The sequence below is a fragment of the Anabrus simplex genome, chromosome 1 (assembly GCF_040414725.1).
Source record: "Anabrus simplex isolate iqAnaSimp1 chromosome 1, ASM4041472v1, whole genome shotgun sequence".
In the NCBI taxonomy this organism is placed as follows: domain Eukaryota; kingdom Metazoa; phylum Arthropoda; class Insecta; order Orthoptera; family Tettigoniidae; genus Anabrus; species Anabrus simplex.
In genome coordinates, this window is record NC_090265.1 from 1,373,773,657 (window position 1) to 1,373,794,555 (window position 20,899).

The window sequence follows — 20,899 nt, forward strand, 5'->3', positions numbered from 1 at the left end:
CTACAGCATTCATCATTATCTTCTTCTTCTTCTGCCATCCTGCCTACTTTAATCTCTTCCCAAGTTTCTTCATCACTTCCATTTAAATGAATTTCAACATCATTTTCAGAGTCTGATGAATCTTCTCTTGTATGCCTTTTCTGCTTCTTTCTGAAGACTGGTAGCACTGATGTTTCACCACTTGTTCCTGCTTGAAACTGATCTTGAAGAGGGAGACGAAGGTTCAATATCCTCCAAAGAGACACTTTTTCCTGGCTCAACAAAACATCTCTTCTTTCTTATGGGACCGTTTCTTTACTTTGAATAGCACATTTCTTCCAAGAAACTTATTTAAAACTGACTCAGCAATGTCACTAACAACTGAAGAATTACTGTCAGTTTCTAGGACAGACCTCACTATTTTGCCACTAACACTGAAATAAAAAGGACACAAACATGAAGTATGAAAGAAACGAGTGAATAATAAAATATAAATGTATTAATTGTATACAATATTTAACAAGAGTAATCTAATATAACCCACAAGACAATTGCAATGAGTTGATACTCATGACCATAGTAACCCCAAAAAACAAGACAATTGTAATATTGTTTATAAATTTGCACTTTTAAGGTACAAAACAATTTCTTATAAAGATAAAATTACATACATACCTTCACAAGGAATAAACAAAGGTAAACAACACTTTCAGATGGCATTTAGAAGTGATGACCTAGGAGCAACAATGAACAGTTTAGCCAACTGTTATTTTAGTCAAAAAATAAGTGTTGAAACAAATGATAGTCAGAAAAACGCATTTCAGGTTAGAATCACAAGTTTTCCCTTTCTGGAAAGAAAAATGTGCCTAGATTGGAGGGAAATTGGAAAATTGAGATTTTAAAAATATATAATATATAAATAAGCCTCAATAACGTTTTTCCTCAGTTTTGACCATAGTCACCCCTGGGACCGTTGTCACCCCAACTGACGGTAATAAATAAGTTACAAAATTGTGACCGGCTGCAGGGTGACCTCGATAGTGTTGTGAGATGGACGGTGGGCAATGGTATAATGATAAACGGGGTTAAAAGTCAGGTTCTGAGTTTAACAAATAGGAAATGTCCTCTCAGTTTTAATTACTGCGTTGATGGGGTGAAAGTTCCCTTTGGGGATCATTGTAAGTACCTAGGTGTTAATATAAGGAAAGACCTTCATTGGAGTAATGACATAAATATGATTGTTAATAAAGGGTATTTAGCAAGGGTATGGTTATGGGGGTATTTAGGGGTTGTAGTAAGGATGTAAAGGAGATGGCATATACGTCTCTGGTAAGACCCCAACTAGAGTATGGTTCCAGTGTATGGGACCCTCACCAGGATTACTTGATTTAGGAACTGGAAAAATCCAAAGAAAAGTAGCTGGATTTGTTCTGGGTGATTTCCGACAAAAGAGTAGCATTACAAAAATGTTGCAAAGTTTGGGCTGGGAAGACTTGGAGAAAGAAGACGAGCTGCTCGATTAAGTAGTAGGCCCTATGTTACAAGTAACTGTTCTCATTTTGGTTCCATATTGAAGTTGACGTATATCTCAAATATTGGAAAATTCTAAATTCCCATAGAGTGAATTAGATATTTTTCACTAATAGAGCATGTCAAAATATTATTACAAAACATTACTACAATACTTTTAAGTCCACCTGTTCAATACAATACAATACAATACAATATAATCAACTATTTCATATGGTTAAAATTTTATACATAATACATAAAAGTCAATGGTACATGTTTCACCCTCCTTTACGGACATCATCAGCCTATATCAATCTTAAAAATAATACGTATGGAGTCTTTCCAATCTTATAAATTATAGGGTAAAATGTTGAACTATGATTTCGTAAAATATTGCACAATAACATCTAAAACAATGACATTGTACCAAAGTGTGTTAAAAACAGTAAATTAACAGATTTTGAAGATTAAAACGTGGTTAAACATGAATATTTGAGAGTTTAAAAAAATGGATCCTTTTGTTGTATATCATTAAGACTGTGACGGCCTTGGGTGTAAGCAAAATCATCAACGGGGGATGTTTCTTCCATTCCCATAGTATGAAACCAAGATGGTAGAATCACTGTGAGTTATTTAAAACAGAAGTGTGAACGTAATATGTATGTTAAAATGTATACGGTTGATATATCTGAAAGTGGAAAAGAAAATGGAACTTCTTGTGGAGGCGTTGCTAATGATAAAATGTTATGTCAAAACTAGCGGATGTCAGTATTTATGTTGGTGTGGTAATCAATTGGCTCCAAAAGACGGTCAAGTGGGTGTTGTAACCCCGTTGTAACATTTGTTGGAAGAAATGATAGAACAGGAATGGTAGAAGGGGGAGTATTCAATCTCGTGAAAGAAGAATTTGCAAGCTACAAACAAATTAAAGATAACAAGCACGAAGTTCTAGGGGTAAGGCTCATTTCTAAAGATAATAGGCAACTTGATGTCTTTGGAGTGTACAGACCAGGAAAGGGTAGCGCAGATGCTGATTCAGAATTATTTGATAAGATAATCAGCTATGTGGGAAACGATAAGGAAAGGAACGTGGTTGTAACGGGTGATCTCAATTTAACAAATGTCAATTGGGAAGGTAATCCGAACGACAGGAAGCATGACCAACAAATGGCAAATAAGTTAATATGGGAAGAGCACCTGATTAAGAAAGTGACGGAAGCAACCAGAGGGACAAATATCCTAGATGTGGTGCTGGTAAAACCAGATGAGCTCTAGAGAGAAACCGAAGTAATAGATGGTATTAGTGATCACGAAGCGGTTTTCGTCGTAGTTAAAAATAAATGTGAAAGAAAGGAAGAGATTAAAATTAGGACTGTTAGGCAGTACCATATGGCTGATAAAACAGGCATGAGGAAGTTTTTAATAAGTAACTATGATCGGTGGAAAAGTGTAAACAAAAATGTAAACAGACTCTGGGATGGGTTTAAAGCAATTGTTGAGGAATGTGAAAATAGATTTGTACCTTTAAAGGTGTTAAGGAATGGTAAAGACCCACTATATTATAAGAGGGAAGTAAAGAGACTAAGGAGGAGGTGCAGACTGGAAAGAAATAGAGTTAGAAATGACTGTGGAAGTAAGGAGAAATTGAAGGAACTTGCTAGGATATTGAATCTAGCAAAGAAGTCAGCTAAGCATAATTGGTGGCCATACTAATTTCAGTGAAATATGGAAGAGTATGTATAGGTACTTTAAGGCAGAAACAGGTTCCAAGAAGGACATTCCAGGAATCATTAATGAACAAGGGAAGTGTGTATGCGAGGATCTTCAAGAAGCAGAACTATTCAGTCAGCAGTATGTAAAGATTGTTGGTTACAAGGATAATGTCCAGATAGAGAAGGTTACTAACACTAAAGAAGTATTAAAATTTACCTAAGACAGCAATGACATTTACAGTAAGGTGTAAATGTTGAAAACTAGAAAAGCAGCTGGAATTGATAAGGTTTTGGGGGATAGACTAAAGACAATGGGTTGGGATATATTACCATATCTGAAGTATTTGTTTGATTATTGTTTGCATGAAGGAACTTTACCAAATGAATGGAGAGTTGCTATAGTAGCCCCTGTATATAAAGGAAAGGGTGATAGACATAAAGCTGAAAATTACAGGCCAGTCAGTTTGACATGCATTGTATGTAAGCTTTGGGAAAGCATTCTTTCAGATTATATTAGACATGTTTGCAAAATTAATAACTGGTTTGATGGAAGTCAGTTCGGGTTTAGAGAAGGTTATTCCATTGAAGCTCAACTTGTGGGATTCCAGCAATATGTATAGCAGATATCTTGGATTCAGGAGGTCAAATGAATTGTATTGTGATTGACCTGTCTAGGGCATTTGATAGGGTGGATCATGGGAGACTACTGGCAAAAATGAGTTCAATTGGACTAGACAAAATAGTGACTGAATAGGTGGCTATACTTCTAGTAAATAGATCCTAGAGAATTAGAATAGGCAAATATTTATCTGACCCTGTAATGATTCAGAGGGGAATTCCTCAAGGCAGTATTATTGGACCTTTATATTTTCTTACATATTTCAATGATATGTGTAAAGAAGTGGAATCAGAGATAAGGCTTTTCGCAGATGATGTTATTCTGTACAGAGTACCGTAATAAATAAGTTACAAAATTGTGACCGGCTGCAGGGTGACCTCGATAGTGTTGTGAGATGGACGGTGGGCAATGGTATGATGAAAATGAAATGTCGTATGGCTTTTAGTGCCGGGATATCCCAGGACGGGTTCGGCTCGCCAGGTGCAGGTCTTTCTATTTGACTCCCGTAGGCGACCTGCACGTGGTGATGAGGATGAAATGATGATGAAGACAACACATACACCCAGTCCCCGTGCCGTAGGAATTAGCCAATTATGTTAAAATCCCCGACCCGGCCGGGAATCAAACCCGGGACCTTCTGAACCGAAGTCCAGTACGCTGACTGTTCAGCCAACGAGTCGGACTAATGGTATGATGATAAACGGGGTTAAAAGTCAGGTTCTGAGTTTAACAAATAGGAAATGTCCTCTCAGTTTTAATTACTGCGTTGATGGGGTGAAAGTTCCCTTTGGGGATCATTGTAAGTACCTAGGTGTTAATATAAGGAAAGACCTTCATTGGAGTAATGACATAAATATGATTGTTAATAAAGGGTATTTAGCAAGGGTATGGTTATGAGGGTATTTAGGGGTTGTAGTAAGGATGTAAAGGAGATGGCATATACGTCTCTGGTAAGACCCCAACTAGAGTATGGTTCCAGTGTATGGGACCCTCACCAGGATTACTTGATTTAGGAACTGGAAAAATCCAAAGAAAAGTAGCTTGATTTGTTCTGGGTGATTTCCGACAAAAGAGTAGCATTACAAAAATGTTGCAAAGTTTGGGCTGGGAAGACTTGGAGAAAGAAGACGAGCTGCTCGATTAAGTAGTAGGCCCTATGTTACAAGTAACTGTTCTCATTTTGGTTCCATATTGAAGTTGACGTATATCTCAAATATTGGAAAATTCTAAATTCCCATAGAGGGAATTAGATATTTTTCACCAATAGAGCATGTCAAAATATTATTACAAAATATTATTACAATATTTTTAAGTCCACCTGTTCAATACAATACAATACAATATAATCAACTATTTCATATGGTTAAAATTTTATACATAATACATAAAAGTCAATGGTACATGTTTCACCCTCCTTTACGGACATCATCAGCCTATATCAATCTTAAAAATAATACATATGGAGTCTTTCCAATCTTATAAATTATAGGGTAAAATGTTGAACTATGATTTCGTAAAATATTGTACAATAACATCTAAAACAATGACATTGTACCAAAGTGTGTTAAAAACAGTAAATTAACAGATTTTGAAGATTAAAACGTGGTTAAACATGAATATTTGAGAGTTTTAAAAAAAATGGATCCTTTTGTTGTATATCATTAAGACTGTGACGGCCTTGAGTGTAAGAACAATCATCAAAGGGGGATGTTTCTTCCATTCCCATAGTATGAAACCAAGATGGTAGAATCACTGTGAGTTATTTAAAACAGAAGTGTGAACGTAATATATATGTTAAAATGTATACGGTTGATATATCTGAAAGTAGAAAAGAAAATGGAACTTCTTGTGGAGGCGTTGCTAATGATAAAATGTTATGTCAAAACTAGCGGATGTCAGTATTTATGTTGGTGTGGTAATCAATTGGCTCCAAAAGACGGTCAAGTGGGTGTTGTAACCCCGTTGTAACATTTGTTGGAAGAAATGATAGAACAGGAATGGTAGAAGGGGGAGTATTCAATCTCGTGAAAGAAGAATTTGCAAGCTACAAACAAATTAAAGATAACAAGCACGAAGTTCTAGGGGTAAGGCTCATTTCTAAAGATAATAGGCAACTTGATGTCTTTGGAGTGTACAGACCAGGAAAGGGTAGCGCAGATGCTGATTCAGAATTATTTGATAAGATAATCAGCTATGTGGGAAACGATAAGGAAAGGAACGTGATTGTAGCGGGTGATCTCAATTTAACAAATGTCAATTGGGAAGGTAATGCGAACGACAGGAAGCATGACCAACAAATGGCAAATTAGTTAATATGGGATGGACACCTGATTCATAAAGTGACGGAACCAACTAGACGGAAGAATATTCTGGATGTGGTGCTGGTAAAACCAGGTGAGCTCTATAGAGATACCGAAGTAATAGATGGTATTAGTGATCACAAAGCTGTTTTTGTGGTAATTAAAAATAAATGTGAAAGAAAGGAAGAGATTAAAATTTGGACTGTTAGGCTGTATCGTATGGCTGATAAAACATGCATGAGGGAGTTTTTAATAAGCAACTATGATCGGTGGAAAACGGTAAATAAAAATGTAAACAGACTCTGGGATGGGTTTAAAGCAATTGTTGAGGAATTATTAAAATAGGTTTGTACCTTTAAAGGCGGTAAGGAATGGTAAAGTTCCACTATATTAGACCAGGGAAGTAAAGAAACTAAGAAGGAGGTGCAGGTTGGAAAGAAATAGAGTTAGAAGTGGCTGTGGAAGTAAGGAGAAATTGAGGGAACTTACTAGGATATTGAATCTAGCAAGGAAGTCAGCTAAGGATAACATGATGGCAAGCATAATTGGTGGCCATACTAATTTGAGTGAAAAATGGAAGAGTATGTATAGGTACTTTAAGGCAGAAACAGGTTCCAAGTAGAACATTCCAGGAATCATTAATGAACAAGGGAGTGTGTATGCGAGGATATTCAAAAGGCAGAAGTAATCAGACAGCAGTATGTAATGATTGTTGGTTGGAAGGATAATGTCCAAATAGAGGAAGTGACTAATACTAAAGAAGTATTAAAATTTATGTATGACAGCAATGACATTTACAGTAAGATACAAATTTGAAAACTAGAAAAGCAGCTGGAATTGATGAGGTTTCGGGGGCTATACTAAAGACAATGGGTTCGGATATATTGCCATATCTGAAGTACTTGTTTGATTTTTGTTTGCATGAAGGAACTTTACCAAATGAATGGAGAGTTGCTATGGTAGCCCCTGTATATAAAGAAAAGGGTGATAGGCATAAAACTGAAAATTACAGGCCAGTCAGTTTGACATGCATTGTATGTAGGCTTTGGGAAAGCATTCTTTCTGATTATATAAGACATGTTTGCGAAATTAATAAATGGTTTGACAGAAGGCAGTTTGGGTTTAGGAAATGTTATTCCACTGAAGCCCAACTTGTATGATTCCAGCAAGATATAGCAGATCCTGCATTCAGGAGGTCAATCGGACTGTATTGCGATTGACTTACCTAAATCAGTTGATAGGGTAGATCATGGGAGACTACTGGCAAGAACATGGGCGCCCGCAGGATCTTTTCCAAGGGGGGGCACATTAACAATTTTCTTGAATATAAGTACCAATATAACGTCAGCAAAATTAAATTGTTTACAGAAATTTGCGAATATAACAGATGCTAGATGACTGTCAGTAAGTTCAGTTTATGAAATAATCTGGTATGATATTAAACAATTGAACATCAACTTTTTAAAATTCCAGGGGGGGCAAGCGCCCCCCCTTGCGGGCGCCCATGGGCAAGAATGAGTGCAATTGGACTTGACAAAAGAGTGAGTGAATGGGTGGCTCTGTTTCTAGAAAATAGAACTCAGAGAATTAGAGTAAGTGAAGCTTTATCTGTCGCTGTAAAAATTAAGAGGGGAATTCCTCAAGGCAGTATTATTGGACCTTTATGTTTTCTTATATATATCAACTAGCAAGATAATACCCGTGCTTCGCTACGGTATTATACTGAAACTTATAATTGAATGCTTATCGTTTTATATATAACCCGCCGATATTCGCGATCTGATTCATTTTCTGAGAGATTGCGACAACGTTGCTCCCATTTTTCAATCTTTTTTCCAGCAATCGATTTCGTACTTTCCGGGCTAGGTCCAGGTATTCCACCCGGTCAGTTGGGTCCCTAAATCTTAGCCATGTTTTCCTATAAGCATTTTTAATGTGGATCAAATCCTTGAGGAGGTCCGGCGTGGTGTCCTCATGGGTGCCTTGGCGGTACTAAACCGGCGGCCGGACTGCAATCGTAGTCATTACCCGTCCAGGACCCGTTTCCAGCACGGTCCGCACATTTTGACGACGGTCCAGAACATTATTATTATTATTATTATTATTATTATTATTATTATTATTATTATTATTATTATTATTATTATTATTATTTATTTTTTATTTTTATTATTGATGTTCTGGACCCCACAGCAAGATGCAAGACCTCTACTTGTCGGTAAATTATATCTGCTGCCATTGTCATAGATGACAGTATGACCAGCATCATTGTCTCCCGTAGGCAAGTGCGCAGGACTTCTGGTGATACGAATGACATACTTCCGTGTATTATTGACCTTATTATAGAAGTGAACAATTGCACGGACAATCCTATACCTATCGTTTATTTCAAATCTGTTTAAATTTTTATTTATATGCCAGAAGAATCTACTGTGTAACTGTTCGACCCCTCATGAAGACACTTGGGGAGACGAAAGTTATTACCTTGGGACACATGAATATCAAATAAACTATTTGTGGCTTGCCCGCAAATTGCCACGCAAATAGAAACAATTAACATTCCATGGTTTCCCATTTCTCTATGTGATGTTTGGGCGCCAGGGATACAATTTTAAACAAAACTGTAAACCAAAATTTATATTTACTAGCATAGAGACTTACACTTAAATCACAGGGGTAGGATTTTAAATAATTAACCATTAAGTATCGCTTAAGAAAGAAAATTAACGCAATATAAAATACAAATGAATTTATTATACAAAAAATGAGATGAATCGGAAAAGTTTCCTTAAAACGTGGAGGAATTTATAATTTACTGAATTTACTATTGCTTGCTTTATCTAATTGAAGCTCACCAATTGCAGCTTCCGTTGAAGTCATTTGGTTTCCGTGGTTACTCGTTCTCTTCTTCTCGATGTAGAATTTGCTCCATGGACATCCTTCCTTCCTTCTCTGATATGGTACGGGCTATCTGGACTAGCACTCCCTACTTACCTAGCCTTTAAATTAGACATTGGCCCTATACTTGTAGTAAAAACTGATCAGCGTTGATCGTATGAGGAGAAAATTCAGAGATATGAATTTTTTCCATATTAGTAGAAATCTCAATCCAACTGAGCTATACTATTTATACGGTACAGACTTGTACCAAATTCCGTAGACTTGAACTAAACCTAGATCTTCGTCCAGAATATTTACTGAAAATAACACAAGCCGTAAGCTTGTTTCGTCTCACGCAGATCCGATAACATTACCGTACCTAAGTACAAAAATAACTATGTCGCGGAGCGACCACACACTGTTTCAAAAATCAAATAACGTCGTTCAAAATACATGTTCACAGTCGAAGTAGTAGTGATGGAGTATCCGTAAGTATCTCGCTCCGCACTTGATAATATCACCGGGCTCCCCCACTCTAGGTAACAGCTTAATGTCAGATCTCTATATAACGAAACATCTGATTCGTAGATCGCATTATCATCTCCCCTTCTCTTCTTTCTTGTCGAGTTCAGTAGGCGTGGCGATGATGTACTCTGCTGGTATGCAAGCCTCGCGCGCGGGTCGCTGTTTACTGCCTTCGCCAAACCCATGAGTCACGCAAAATCCCAGCTTTAAGAATACCTTTCCGTATACACAAATATGAGATGAAATGAAAACAACTATGTCTCAGCATATTGACCGTATTTACAACATAATGAATTCCTATCCTACATAATATAATAATTTAAATAATAAAACGATGTTATCATATATACAATATGATTCCAAAAAGCCTTGATTACAAATGATTGACGGTGAATAAATATGTTATTACGAATAATTGCCGATGGCGGATAAACTTGATATCAAATGATATCGCGTAAAATGATATATTAAATTAGTAGGGCTGGAGAAGCCTGGACGGTTACAACTGTAATCTAAGAAGGTTCTCCAAAAGAAAATATGACTCTTGAAAAACGAACGCAGGAAAGATTAAAAATGATCGGTTTATGATCAGAATAAGTACATTGAAAATCCACAGACTGTTTCCAGTCATTCATCCGGATCAGGAGTGGAATGAATAAGCCCCCAGCTAGCGGTGAGGATAGGAATTGTGCCGGCTGCCGAAGCCTGTCGCACTCCTCTGGGGCAATGATTAATAAATCACAAATGAAATGAAATGATATTGGAGAGTGTTGCTGGAATGAATGATGACGGGGAAAACCGGAGTATCCGGAGAAATACCTGTCCCGCCTCCGCTTTGTCCAGCACAGATCTCACATGGAGTGACCGGGATTTGAACCACGAAACCCAGCGGTGAGAGGCCAGTGCGCTCCCGCCTGAGAGACGGAGGCTCCTTATAAGTTAAGTATATTAGGAACAGTAAAATCAATTGGTCTCACCTCCGTTTTCTGCCCACTGCGGTTAAGTTGATTCCCCCCCCCCCACCAAGAAAAAAGAAGGCGTGTTTCTTCATATTTAAAGGAGATTCCAAATACCAATGTTCACGTGTGTTACCTTCAGTTTTGAGATATAAGTATTCCCATAAAAATAATTCACTTTTTCACTTACTTTCACACACCCCTCCCCAAAGTGAATTTTCCGGCAGAAAATATTTGTTTCTTTAATCGTAAAAATCTTCTAAATACCGGTTGTCTTCAGTTTTTGATATATGTGTCCTCATGAAACGAATTCAACTCCTTTTCACACCCGCCCCCAAAGATGATTTCCCCCCCTAAAATGCGTTGTTTTATTTTTAAAGAAGATCTAAATACCAATTTTCACGTCTGTAAAAACTTTAGTTTTTATTAGATGTAAGTATCCTCATACAATTAATGCAATTAATTTTTCAATTTTTCACCCCCCCCCCACCGACCCTTCATTGGATTTTCCGGGAATATCTGTTTCTTTGATTTAACAGGAGATTCAGGATACCAGTTTTCACGCCTGTAACATTTTAAGTTTCTGAGATATACTGTAGATATAGTCTTTCTAAAAATTCACCCCAATTTGACACTCCTGTTTAACCCCCATTAAATAGATTTTCCAAAAACAACAAAAATAAATGTTTCTGTATTTTTAAAGGAGATTCCATATACTAACTATTTGGTCTCTAATATCTTCAGTTTCTGAGATATACGTATCCTCATTAAAGACATTAAACCCCTTATTCACACTTTTCACCCCCCCCTCTCCTATTGGGATTTACAAAAAAAAATACGTGTTCTTTTATTCTGAAAGGAGATTCTAAATATCAATTTTTTACATCTGCAAACTTTTGAAGTTTTGAGATATTGATACACTTTCACACCCCACTATTTGTATTTTCTAAAAACAAAAAATACATGTTTCTTTATTTATAAAGGAGATCCTAAAACCGATCTTCAGGTCTGTAACATCTTCAGTATCCTTATTAAAGGCATTCATCCATTTTTCACCCCTTTTCACCCCTCCTATTGGGATTTTCCGAAAACAAAAGAAATACGTGTTTCTTCATCTTGAAAGTAGATTCTAAGTACCAATTTTTACATCTGTAAAGTTTGAAAGTTTTGAGATATTGATACATTCATTTTAATAATTCACCCCACTTTCAACCCTCCACTATTTGGATTTTCCAAAAACAAAAAGTACATGCTTCTTTATTTTTAAAGGAGATCCCAAATACCTTTTATCAAGCTGCAATATCTTTAGTTTCTGAGATATAAGTATCCTCATTAAAGGCATTCAACCCACTTTTCACTCCTTTTCACCCCTCCTATTGGGATTTTCCGAAAACAAAAAATACGTGTTTCTTTATGTTGTAAGGAGATTCTAATACCAATTTCTACGTCTGTAAACTTTTACAGTTCCGAGATATACAGACACGCATTTTAAAAAATCACCCCCTTTTCACCCCCCCCAATATTTGGATTTTCCAAAAACAAAAAATTTTGTGTTCCTTTATTTTTATAGGAGTTTCCAAATTTAAATTTTCATGACTAACATCTTCAGTTTCTGAGATTTAAGTATCCACATTAAAGGCATTCAACCCCTGTTTCACCCCTCCTATAGGGATTTTCCGAAAAAAATACACATTTCTTTATTTTTAAAAAGAGATCCTAATACCAATTTTTACATCTGTAAACTTTTAAAGTTTTAAGATGTAGATACACTCATTTTAAAAATTCACCCACCTTTTCACTCCCATTATTTGAATTTCCCAAAAACGAAAAAATACCTGTTTATTTTGAAAGTAGATCCCAAATACCAATTTTCAGGTCAGTTATATCTTCAGGTTCTGAAATATAAGTAGTCTCATTAAAGGCATTCAACACATTTTCGCCCTTTTCCACCCTTCCTATTGGGATTTCCCGAAAACGAAAAAATACGTGTTTCTTTATTTTTAAAGGAGATTCTAAATAACAATTTTTATATCTATCAACTTTAAATGTTTTGAGATATAGATACACTCATTTTAAAAATTCACCCCCTTTTCAACCCCCCCATAATTGGATTTTCCAAAAACAAAAAATACGTGTTTCTTTATTTTTAAAGGAGATCCCAAACACCAATTTTCAGGTCTGTAATATCTTCAGTTTCTGAGATATAAGAATCCTAATTTAAGGCATTCAACCAATTCTTCATCCCTTTTCACCCCTCCTATTGGGGTTTTCCCAAAACAAAAAAATACATGTTTCTTTATTTTTAATGAAGATTCTAAATACCAATTTTTACATCTGTAAACTTTAAAAGTTTGGAGATATAGATACACTCATTTTAAAATTTCACCCCCCCTTTTCACCCCCTTAGCGATGGAATATCCAAAAATCCTCTCTTAGCGAGCACCTACATCTTAATATGAATGTATCCCCAAAAATTCATTTCTTTATGTCCAGTAGTTTTGGCTCGGCGATGATGAATCAGTCTGTCAGTCAGTCAGTCAGTCAGTCAGTCAGTCAGTCAGTCAGTCAGTCAGTCAGTCAGTCAGTCAGTCAGTCAGTCAGTCAGTCAGTCAGTCAGTCAGTCAGTCAGTCAGTCAGGACAAGTTATTTTATATATATAGATGATATGTGTAAAAAAGTGGAATCAGAGATAACGCTTTTCGCAGATGATGTTATTCTGTACAGAGAAATAAATAAGTTACAAAATTGTGAGCAACTGCAAAAAGACCTCGATAATGTTGTGACATGGACAGTAGGCAATGGTATGGTGATAAGCGGGCATAAAAATCAGGTTGTGAGTTTCAGAAGTAGGAAAAGTCTTCTCAGTTTTAATTACTGCGTTGATGGGGTGAAAGTTCCCTTTGGAGATCATTGTAAATACCTAGGTATAAATATAAGGGAAGATCTTCAATGGGGTAATCACATAAAAATGATTGTAATTACAGGGTACAGATCTCTGCACATGGTTATGAGAGTATTTAGGGGTTGTAGTAAGGATGTAAATGAGAGAGCATATTTGTCTCTGGTGAGACATCAACTTGAGTATGGTTCCAGTGTATGGGACCCTCACCAGGATTACTTGATTCAGGAACTGGAAAAAATCCAAAGAAAAGCAGCTCGATTTGTTCTGGGCGATTTCCGACAAAAGAGTAGCGTTACAAAAATGTTGCAAAGTTTGATCTGGGAGGACTTGGGAGAAAGGAGACGAGCTGCTCGACTAAGTGGTATGTTCCGAGCTGTCAGTGGAGAGATGGCGTGGGGGGACATGAGTATACGAATAAGTTTGGATGGTGTTTTTAAAAGTAGGAAGGAGCACAATATGAACATAAAGTTGGAATTCAAGAGGACACATTGGGGCAAATATTCGTTTATAGGAAGGGAGTTAGGGATTGGAATAACTTACCAAGGGAGATGTTCAATAAATTTCGAATTTCTTTGCAATCATTTAAGAAAAGGCTAGGAAAACAACAGATAGGGAATCTGCCACCTGGGCGACTGCCCTAAATGCAGATCAGTAGTGATTGATTGATGATAATCTGCCTTTGTAAGTAATATAGCAACAAACCTACAAATATTTAAAATATTGTTTTAAAAGTTATTATTACCTAAAATATTTACCTCGCTAGCCTACTTAACCTAGAAAACGTAATCTACTGAACACCAACTGAATTACTTGTTATACAATTCAAATAAATATCACTACCCCCAATTTCTGCCAACAAGCCCTAAACACCAATATATAAATTCCGGTAGCACTAAATGGAACACACACACACACACGCACACGCACAATTTGAACAATTTCAATGGGTTTTAACTACTGTATCACTACAATAACGCAGGTGCTCTCTCAACAGCCAACCGTTCACAAGCGCAACCAACAATGCCAACATTCAACAATCAGTACATTTGGCCTGGTTTTGTTTATCCATTACAGTAGGCACCTCTTCATAAGATCAGAACCAGATTTCTAGAAGATATGGATATCAAAGGAGGCACCGAGGTAATAATTGGATTTTAATATGATTGTCCCGATTAGTTGTATAATTGGATGGTTCGGCGGCCTCCTCCCAAGGGGCCTTCCCAGGGGCCCGCTCCACCTCCTCCTCCCGGGAGGCCTTCCCAGGGGCCTGCTCCTCCTCCCGCGGGAAATTTGAATTGGTAAACAAAGCTACGTGCTTTTTTGACAGCTATCATCGACAACAACGCATCGCTAACCTCAGTACTGCCATCTTGACGGACCTAAACCTTAGTGGTACCAACTTAACCTAACTAGCGCGAGATTTGAATCGGTAAACAAATCCACGTGCTTTTTGATAGCCACGTGCTTTTTGACAGACAACAATGCATCGCTAACCTCAGTGCTGCCACCTTGACGGGCCTAAACCTTAGTGCTACCAACTTAACCTAACTAGCGCGAGATTTGAATCGGTAAACAAATCCACGTGCTTTTTTGAAAGCTGTCATCCGCCATCTTTAATCAAGGGAACACCGTGCTGCTATCATGCGGGCAATTTCGTCAGCTGTCATCCACCATCTTTAAACTACAGAACACCGTGCTGCCCTCTTTACGGCATGTAGTAGCGGGCAATTTCGTCAGCTGTCATCCGCCATCTTTAATCTACAGAGCACCGTGCTGCTATCATGCGGAACCGGGCGAGTTGGCCGTGCGCGTAGAGGCGCGCGGCTGTGAGCTTGCATCCGGGAGATAGTAGGTTCGAATCCGACTATCGGCAGCCCTGAAGATGGTTTTCCGTAGTTTCCCATTTTCACACCAGGCGAATGCTGGGGCTGTACCTTAATTAAGGCCACGGCCGCTTCCTTCCAACTCCTAGGCCTTTCCCATCCCATCGTCGCCATAAGACCTATCTGTGTCGGTGCGACGTAAAGCCCCTAGCAAAAAAAAGCTATCATGCGGGCAATTTCGTCAGCTGTCATCCGCCATCTTTAATCAACAGAGCACAGTGCTGCAATCTTTAGCTGAAATGTGGTAGCGGTAAATTCTACATGCTCTTGTTTAGGAAACAAATCTACGTGCTTTTTGACAGCTGTCATCCGCCATCTTTAATCAACAGAGCACCGTGCTGCTATCATGCGGGTAATTTCGTCAGCTGTCATCAGCCATCTTTAATCTACACCCATCATTTTCCAAATTTGTAGCATCTGTCTCAAACCTTTTCCCATTCTCTTAGCAATGTGGTTCACACACTCCTCCTTCAGTACTGTGCCATACACCACACTTCAAAATTATGTGATGAAAAACGCATAAATGCGTGTGCAGGATAATGTTCGGTGAGAATCGAAGAAGAAGGGGCGTTTAAATGGCTGTGCAGCAGGCATTTAAATGTCCCGCTGTGCCTTTAAAAATGGCGGAACATGGAAAATTATGTCGCTAATTTATCCGCAATGGTCAGGGGTAGAGCATTATGTAAAAATCGAAAAATCGAAATATTTGATAAAATATGCCTAAAACTCAGTCCCAGTGTCCCTTAACCATAAATGTTTGAGCTTTCCTCTTGTACGCAATATCTACAGTTTGTTTCATTCTCTTCTGTGGACTGGAAGCATAGCTTGAACTGGTAAGTTTGTTAGGCGACTGCGTTGTCTCTTCACTCAACCTATATAAAATAATAGTATTAGGTTCATTCCTGGCGGAAAAAAGTGTCTGGGCATATATTTATCCACTCTGTCTTAGTCTGTTCGAGGTTGCGAATAGAATACATCTTTCCCCTAGTTTCGAATTACCAGAAACTAAGGAAAGAGGGTATTAGTTTATACTAACCCAAATTGTTTTGATACATGCATTTTAAATAATCCTTATTATAGTTATTTCTGCTTATTACTACATTATAATTAGATCTGAGTCATGTGCTTATACACATTTTACGCTTTATCAGTGTCTTATAAGTCCAGCATGTTAAATTGTTTCATGTATTCTAGGACGAAACTGTTTCTTGTTCTCCATTATTTAAATTAGTGCATACTTTATTTTCCTTTCCCACCTATATTTATTATTCAAAATAATTTTGTTGTCTCGTATTCGGGAGATGACGGTTTCGAATCCTACTGTCGGCAGGCCTGAAGGTGTTTTTCCCTGGTTTCCCATTTTTAAACGAGACAAATGCTGTGACTGTTCGCTACCTTACCAAATGTAGCCCTTTCCCATCCTTACGTCGCTGGAAACCTTCGATGCGTTAGTGCAACGTTAAACCCTAGCAACACAATAAATAAAAACATTGTGTTTTTTTCCCGGAGTTATCCCAGTGCGAGGTTACGAACAGTAGAATCCGTATCTTCCTCTCCTTAAAGGTCTTCATAGCCTGTACAGAGTTGGTTTTGATATTTTGGCTGATATTACTAAATGTGTTTTCTAGAAGTGGATTAGTTATTGGGCTGAGAAAGAAAAGCAAGGTGAATAGTTGTGAGCTGATGTTTCTGTATTTCGAATGTTATGTTTTAAATTCTTGTTTATCTCACAAATCCTGTTCGATTGATTGGGAAGCGTTTTCAAATTCTCACACGATAGTTGTTTAAAGTCGCACATAGTATTGCCCCCATTATTGCCTAGCTAAGCCCAGCCAGTGAACGAGAGATCCCAAGGGGGACCGTTCGTTCATTGGCTTTGTTTTCTAGAGGCATTTAAGGTAAAGAGTGATTGACGACCAAGCCAGAAAAATACATTTTAAAACAACACTCTGACATTTATTAACACAAGCAGATCACAAATAAAAATATTCTTGCTGATATTACTTTCTTTTACATTGAACTATCATAACATCCATTTCTTCCTCAGTCTTTGAAAAGCACGTATTTCTTAATGGACAGCCTTACTGGTCTGTAACGAAAATCAAAGAACAATTAGGCCTACCGTCTTTTAAAAATCAAAGATTCGGCTGAAAGAAGTTCAAAAAAACTTACGAGAGAGGTTCACAAAATAACTCGATAACTGTCTTGCTGATATTTTTACAATAAAGTAGTTAAAGGCTTCATGACTTTAAAGTAGCCTGAACACGTGGTTTAAGCTGAATTCTACTAATTTTTATCATTTAAAGTATTTAACATTGGTCAATAACACCAGTATAAGCTTTAATTGAAAATCGAAATTAGTTTCAAAGACTTCAAAAGTAATTAATTATTATTCTCTTCATTATTATCAATCTCTCCTTATTTAATTAACACGTCCTTCACCATCACACGATCTGTTTCTAATTAATTCCTCACTGCATCATTCACTTAGCTATTGTCATTAACACTCCAAATAATTATTTTTCAATTAATTATTGTGACTCATTATCACCAGAATTCAAAGTAATTATGCAGCTAGTGAACGTCTATTTCTGATCTTTGCATGGCATTTATGTTTCAAATTAATTTTAAAACATTTCAAAATTCAAATAAAAATGTGTTAGAAAGACTTTGTTATCCACGCGTGAGCTAGTTAATGATAGGTTACTTTACAAATCGATTGCCTTTGTGAAAATAACGAGATGATCTTTCCTTTTAAATCACGTTCATCAACAAAAATAAATCCTTTTCTAGTCTTCCTCGACTTAAACTTATCAAATTTTCCCTTAAGGGCACGAAAATTCCCTCTTAAGGTAGCACACAACGATGAATGTAATCTGCGTCGTCACAAGTACACGACCAGATCAAGTTAAATAGAACAAACATGACACAAGAAAAATACACATATTTACACACACACACTCATTCATACTGGGAAACACGTATTTTATATACATTATTTACATCGAATCCTGTTCCTGCAAGTTTACTTTTGACTTTTAAGAATGGTCAGGTCACGTCATATCCAGTAGGAGATAATTTGTGTACAGAAATTATTTTTATCATTAATAGTGACTAGTGATCGAAGTTAGGGATATCATTTGGGTAGGAGTATGCTTCTCATACAGATGGAAATCATCTAACTTTGAAATTATAATCGAAGATTCCAATAAAATCCGTAATCACTACCAGCTCATGGGTTACCAGTTGAAATTATCGCGTCCGTGAGCCTTAATCGCATTATTATTATTCCCTATCCGTGAAATACACACGCAACATGTGCTCTATTAATTATAATTTATCTTGCGCTCCCAATAACACAAGAACAAGTCAATCATCATAAATAACTCATCCAATAACTCAATTACATAATAAACAACCCGCAGAATTGGTCATATTCCAGACACTTCATGAACAGAGAACATTCAATCTCACATATAAGTAATCTACTGTAAAGTTATGGCTCACGAGCGTTTAATTCTCTTTTACCCGATCTTTAGTCACTTTTATTATTAATCAAGTGGTTATTACATCTACTGATCCTCGTGAAATATCATAAAATCAGATGACTCGATCCTAAGGAATGCAAGTGATCTTGAAAAGACACTAGGTTCGACCCTATCTCACAAAATGTACACGTAAATTCAAGTCCGATAAATTTCAACATTACACAAAAGTAGATTTATCGCGTGGTCATTGATTTTTAAATATTTAGCTCATAAGCACGGGAAACCATCCAAAGACAAACTACATGTCTACTCTAACAGGTTCAAATTTTTCATTCACACATGTGACTCGTCTACCACGACACCTTAAGAATTGGAAAAATTAAATACTTCTAACTACAACAAAACTAATAGCTCTACGATTTAAAGAAGACAGACCTCTAGTTTTACAAAAGATGAGACAGAAATTAAATGAAAATGGTACTCAAGTTTTAGATGAGGTTCGATCCCAGGTAGCAGTCAATCATTCCAGCATTTCCCCGGTCAGTTTCCTTCCCATGACCAGAGACGCCTCACATTTTAGAGATCCATGGGGACTTAGTAGTCGAGGTCCCTCGATGAAGTTGAGTTGCAGATGATTGCAGAATTATCCATGTTGGTGTACTGCAGCTTTCAAGACGACTTCTGTTGAGTTCCGGACGTAAGCTGTAACTGAGATGCAAGAGTAAATATTGGCACAAACACACGCCGAATTCTGATTATTCTTCTAGATAGTCACTTAACTTGGATTTTAAGATGAGTTTTACTCCGTAGGAGTTAGCTAATTAGTTCACTAAATTGTTGGTAGAACAGGCGTCTGCTTGCACTGAAAATTATTCCTCCACGTGGTCGTAGCAAGTTCAGAGAATGCAGAATCTTCAGAATGCAGTGTACAGTAGAACATTCGGAGAGTGATTTGCTCGGAACGAGGCTTTTTTATATTCTCGGCTTGGGAGGCGTGTACTCCAACTAGAACTGTAATTGGTCGTCAGGTCTTCTTTAATTGGCTCAGACTATTCTGGAACCAGGCTGTCTGTCGTTCGCGCGTGGCAGGTAGTGCATGGACAAGTCACGTGATGTGCCTTGGCCTGTTGAAGTTCACTCAATACGTCGCCCCTCTGAATGACGAGAAAAAAAAACTGGTTCTCAGCTCGCCACACTACTTCCCCAAATGACAAGTTACAGCTCCAGGCAGACAATAAAATTTTTAATATCCACTTGTTGGAAATATACTAAATATCGCCAAATTTGACGGGGACATCATGGTCTTCGGTGACGCTGGAATAGGGAAGGACTGGGATTGAGAATGGTGTGCCCGTGGCCTTAGTACACAGCCTGATAGTGGTGGTGATACAGTATGATACTTGCTTCCTTGCTTTAGAGCTCCAACATTTGTCTAGCGGGAAATTTGAAATCCATGATAAACCCGACGGTGAGGTTCGAGCCCACCGTTCGCAGAATGCAAACTTACTACTCCACGACCCGTACGATGCAATCAACTCGATTGGTCACTGGGTAGTTACGCATATTTAAATCTTTGCCACAATGTTCACTATCTATGGACACAAATGGACAGGAATCTCGCCATCAGCAAACCATGAAGTGGTTTTCAACGTAGCTCCAAGCAAATAATGGAACATTTCTCAACGATTGCGGCTGTTTCCGACCTGTATTATTGAAAATGAAAACCTACAACCTGTTTAAGTCTTTGACTGGGAGAGGGATGTAATGAATGAACCATAAATAGACTATTATTACGATGGGGTCGCCACTCCCAAAGTGATTTGATGAATGACTGAGAAATGCTATGAATTTATAATGGAGAGTGTTGCTGAAATGGAAGATGACAAGGAAAAGAGGAATACCCGCATAAAACCTGTCTCGCCTCTTCTTTGTCCAGCACAAATCTCACATGGAATGACCGGGATTTGAACCATGGTATCCAGCGATGAGAAACCGACGCGCTGCCGTCTGAGCCACGGAGGCTCTACTTGTATTATTATTACTGTATTATTATTGTTACGGAGTTTCCGTGGCGCAGAAAGAGGTGAAAGAAGGTGCTGGTGGCAATGGGTCTCTATACTATACCAAAGATTAAGTTAAAACT

The 20,899-nt window shown here is 37.5% G+C and overlaps 1 protein-coding gene across 1 annotated transcript in view; it reads left to right on the forward strand.

Moving 5' to 3' along the window:
- Nucleotides 1–20,899, forward strand: part of LOC137498203 (prolyl 4-hydroxylase subunit alpha-1-like) — a 698,966-nt gene that overhangs the window by 61,506 nt on the left and 616,561 nt on the right. The gene's annotated exons all lie outside the window — the stretch shown is intronic.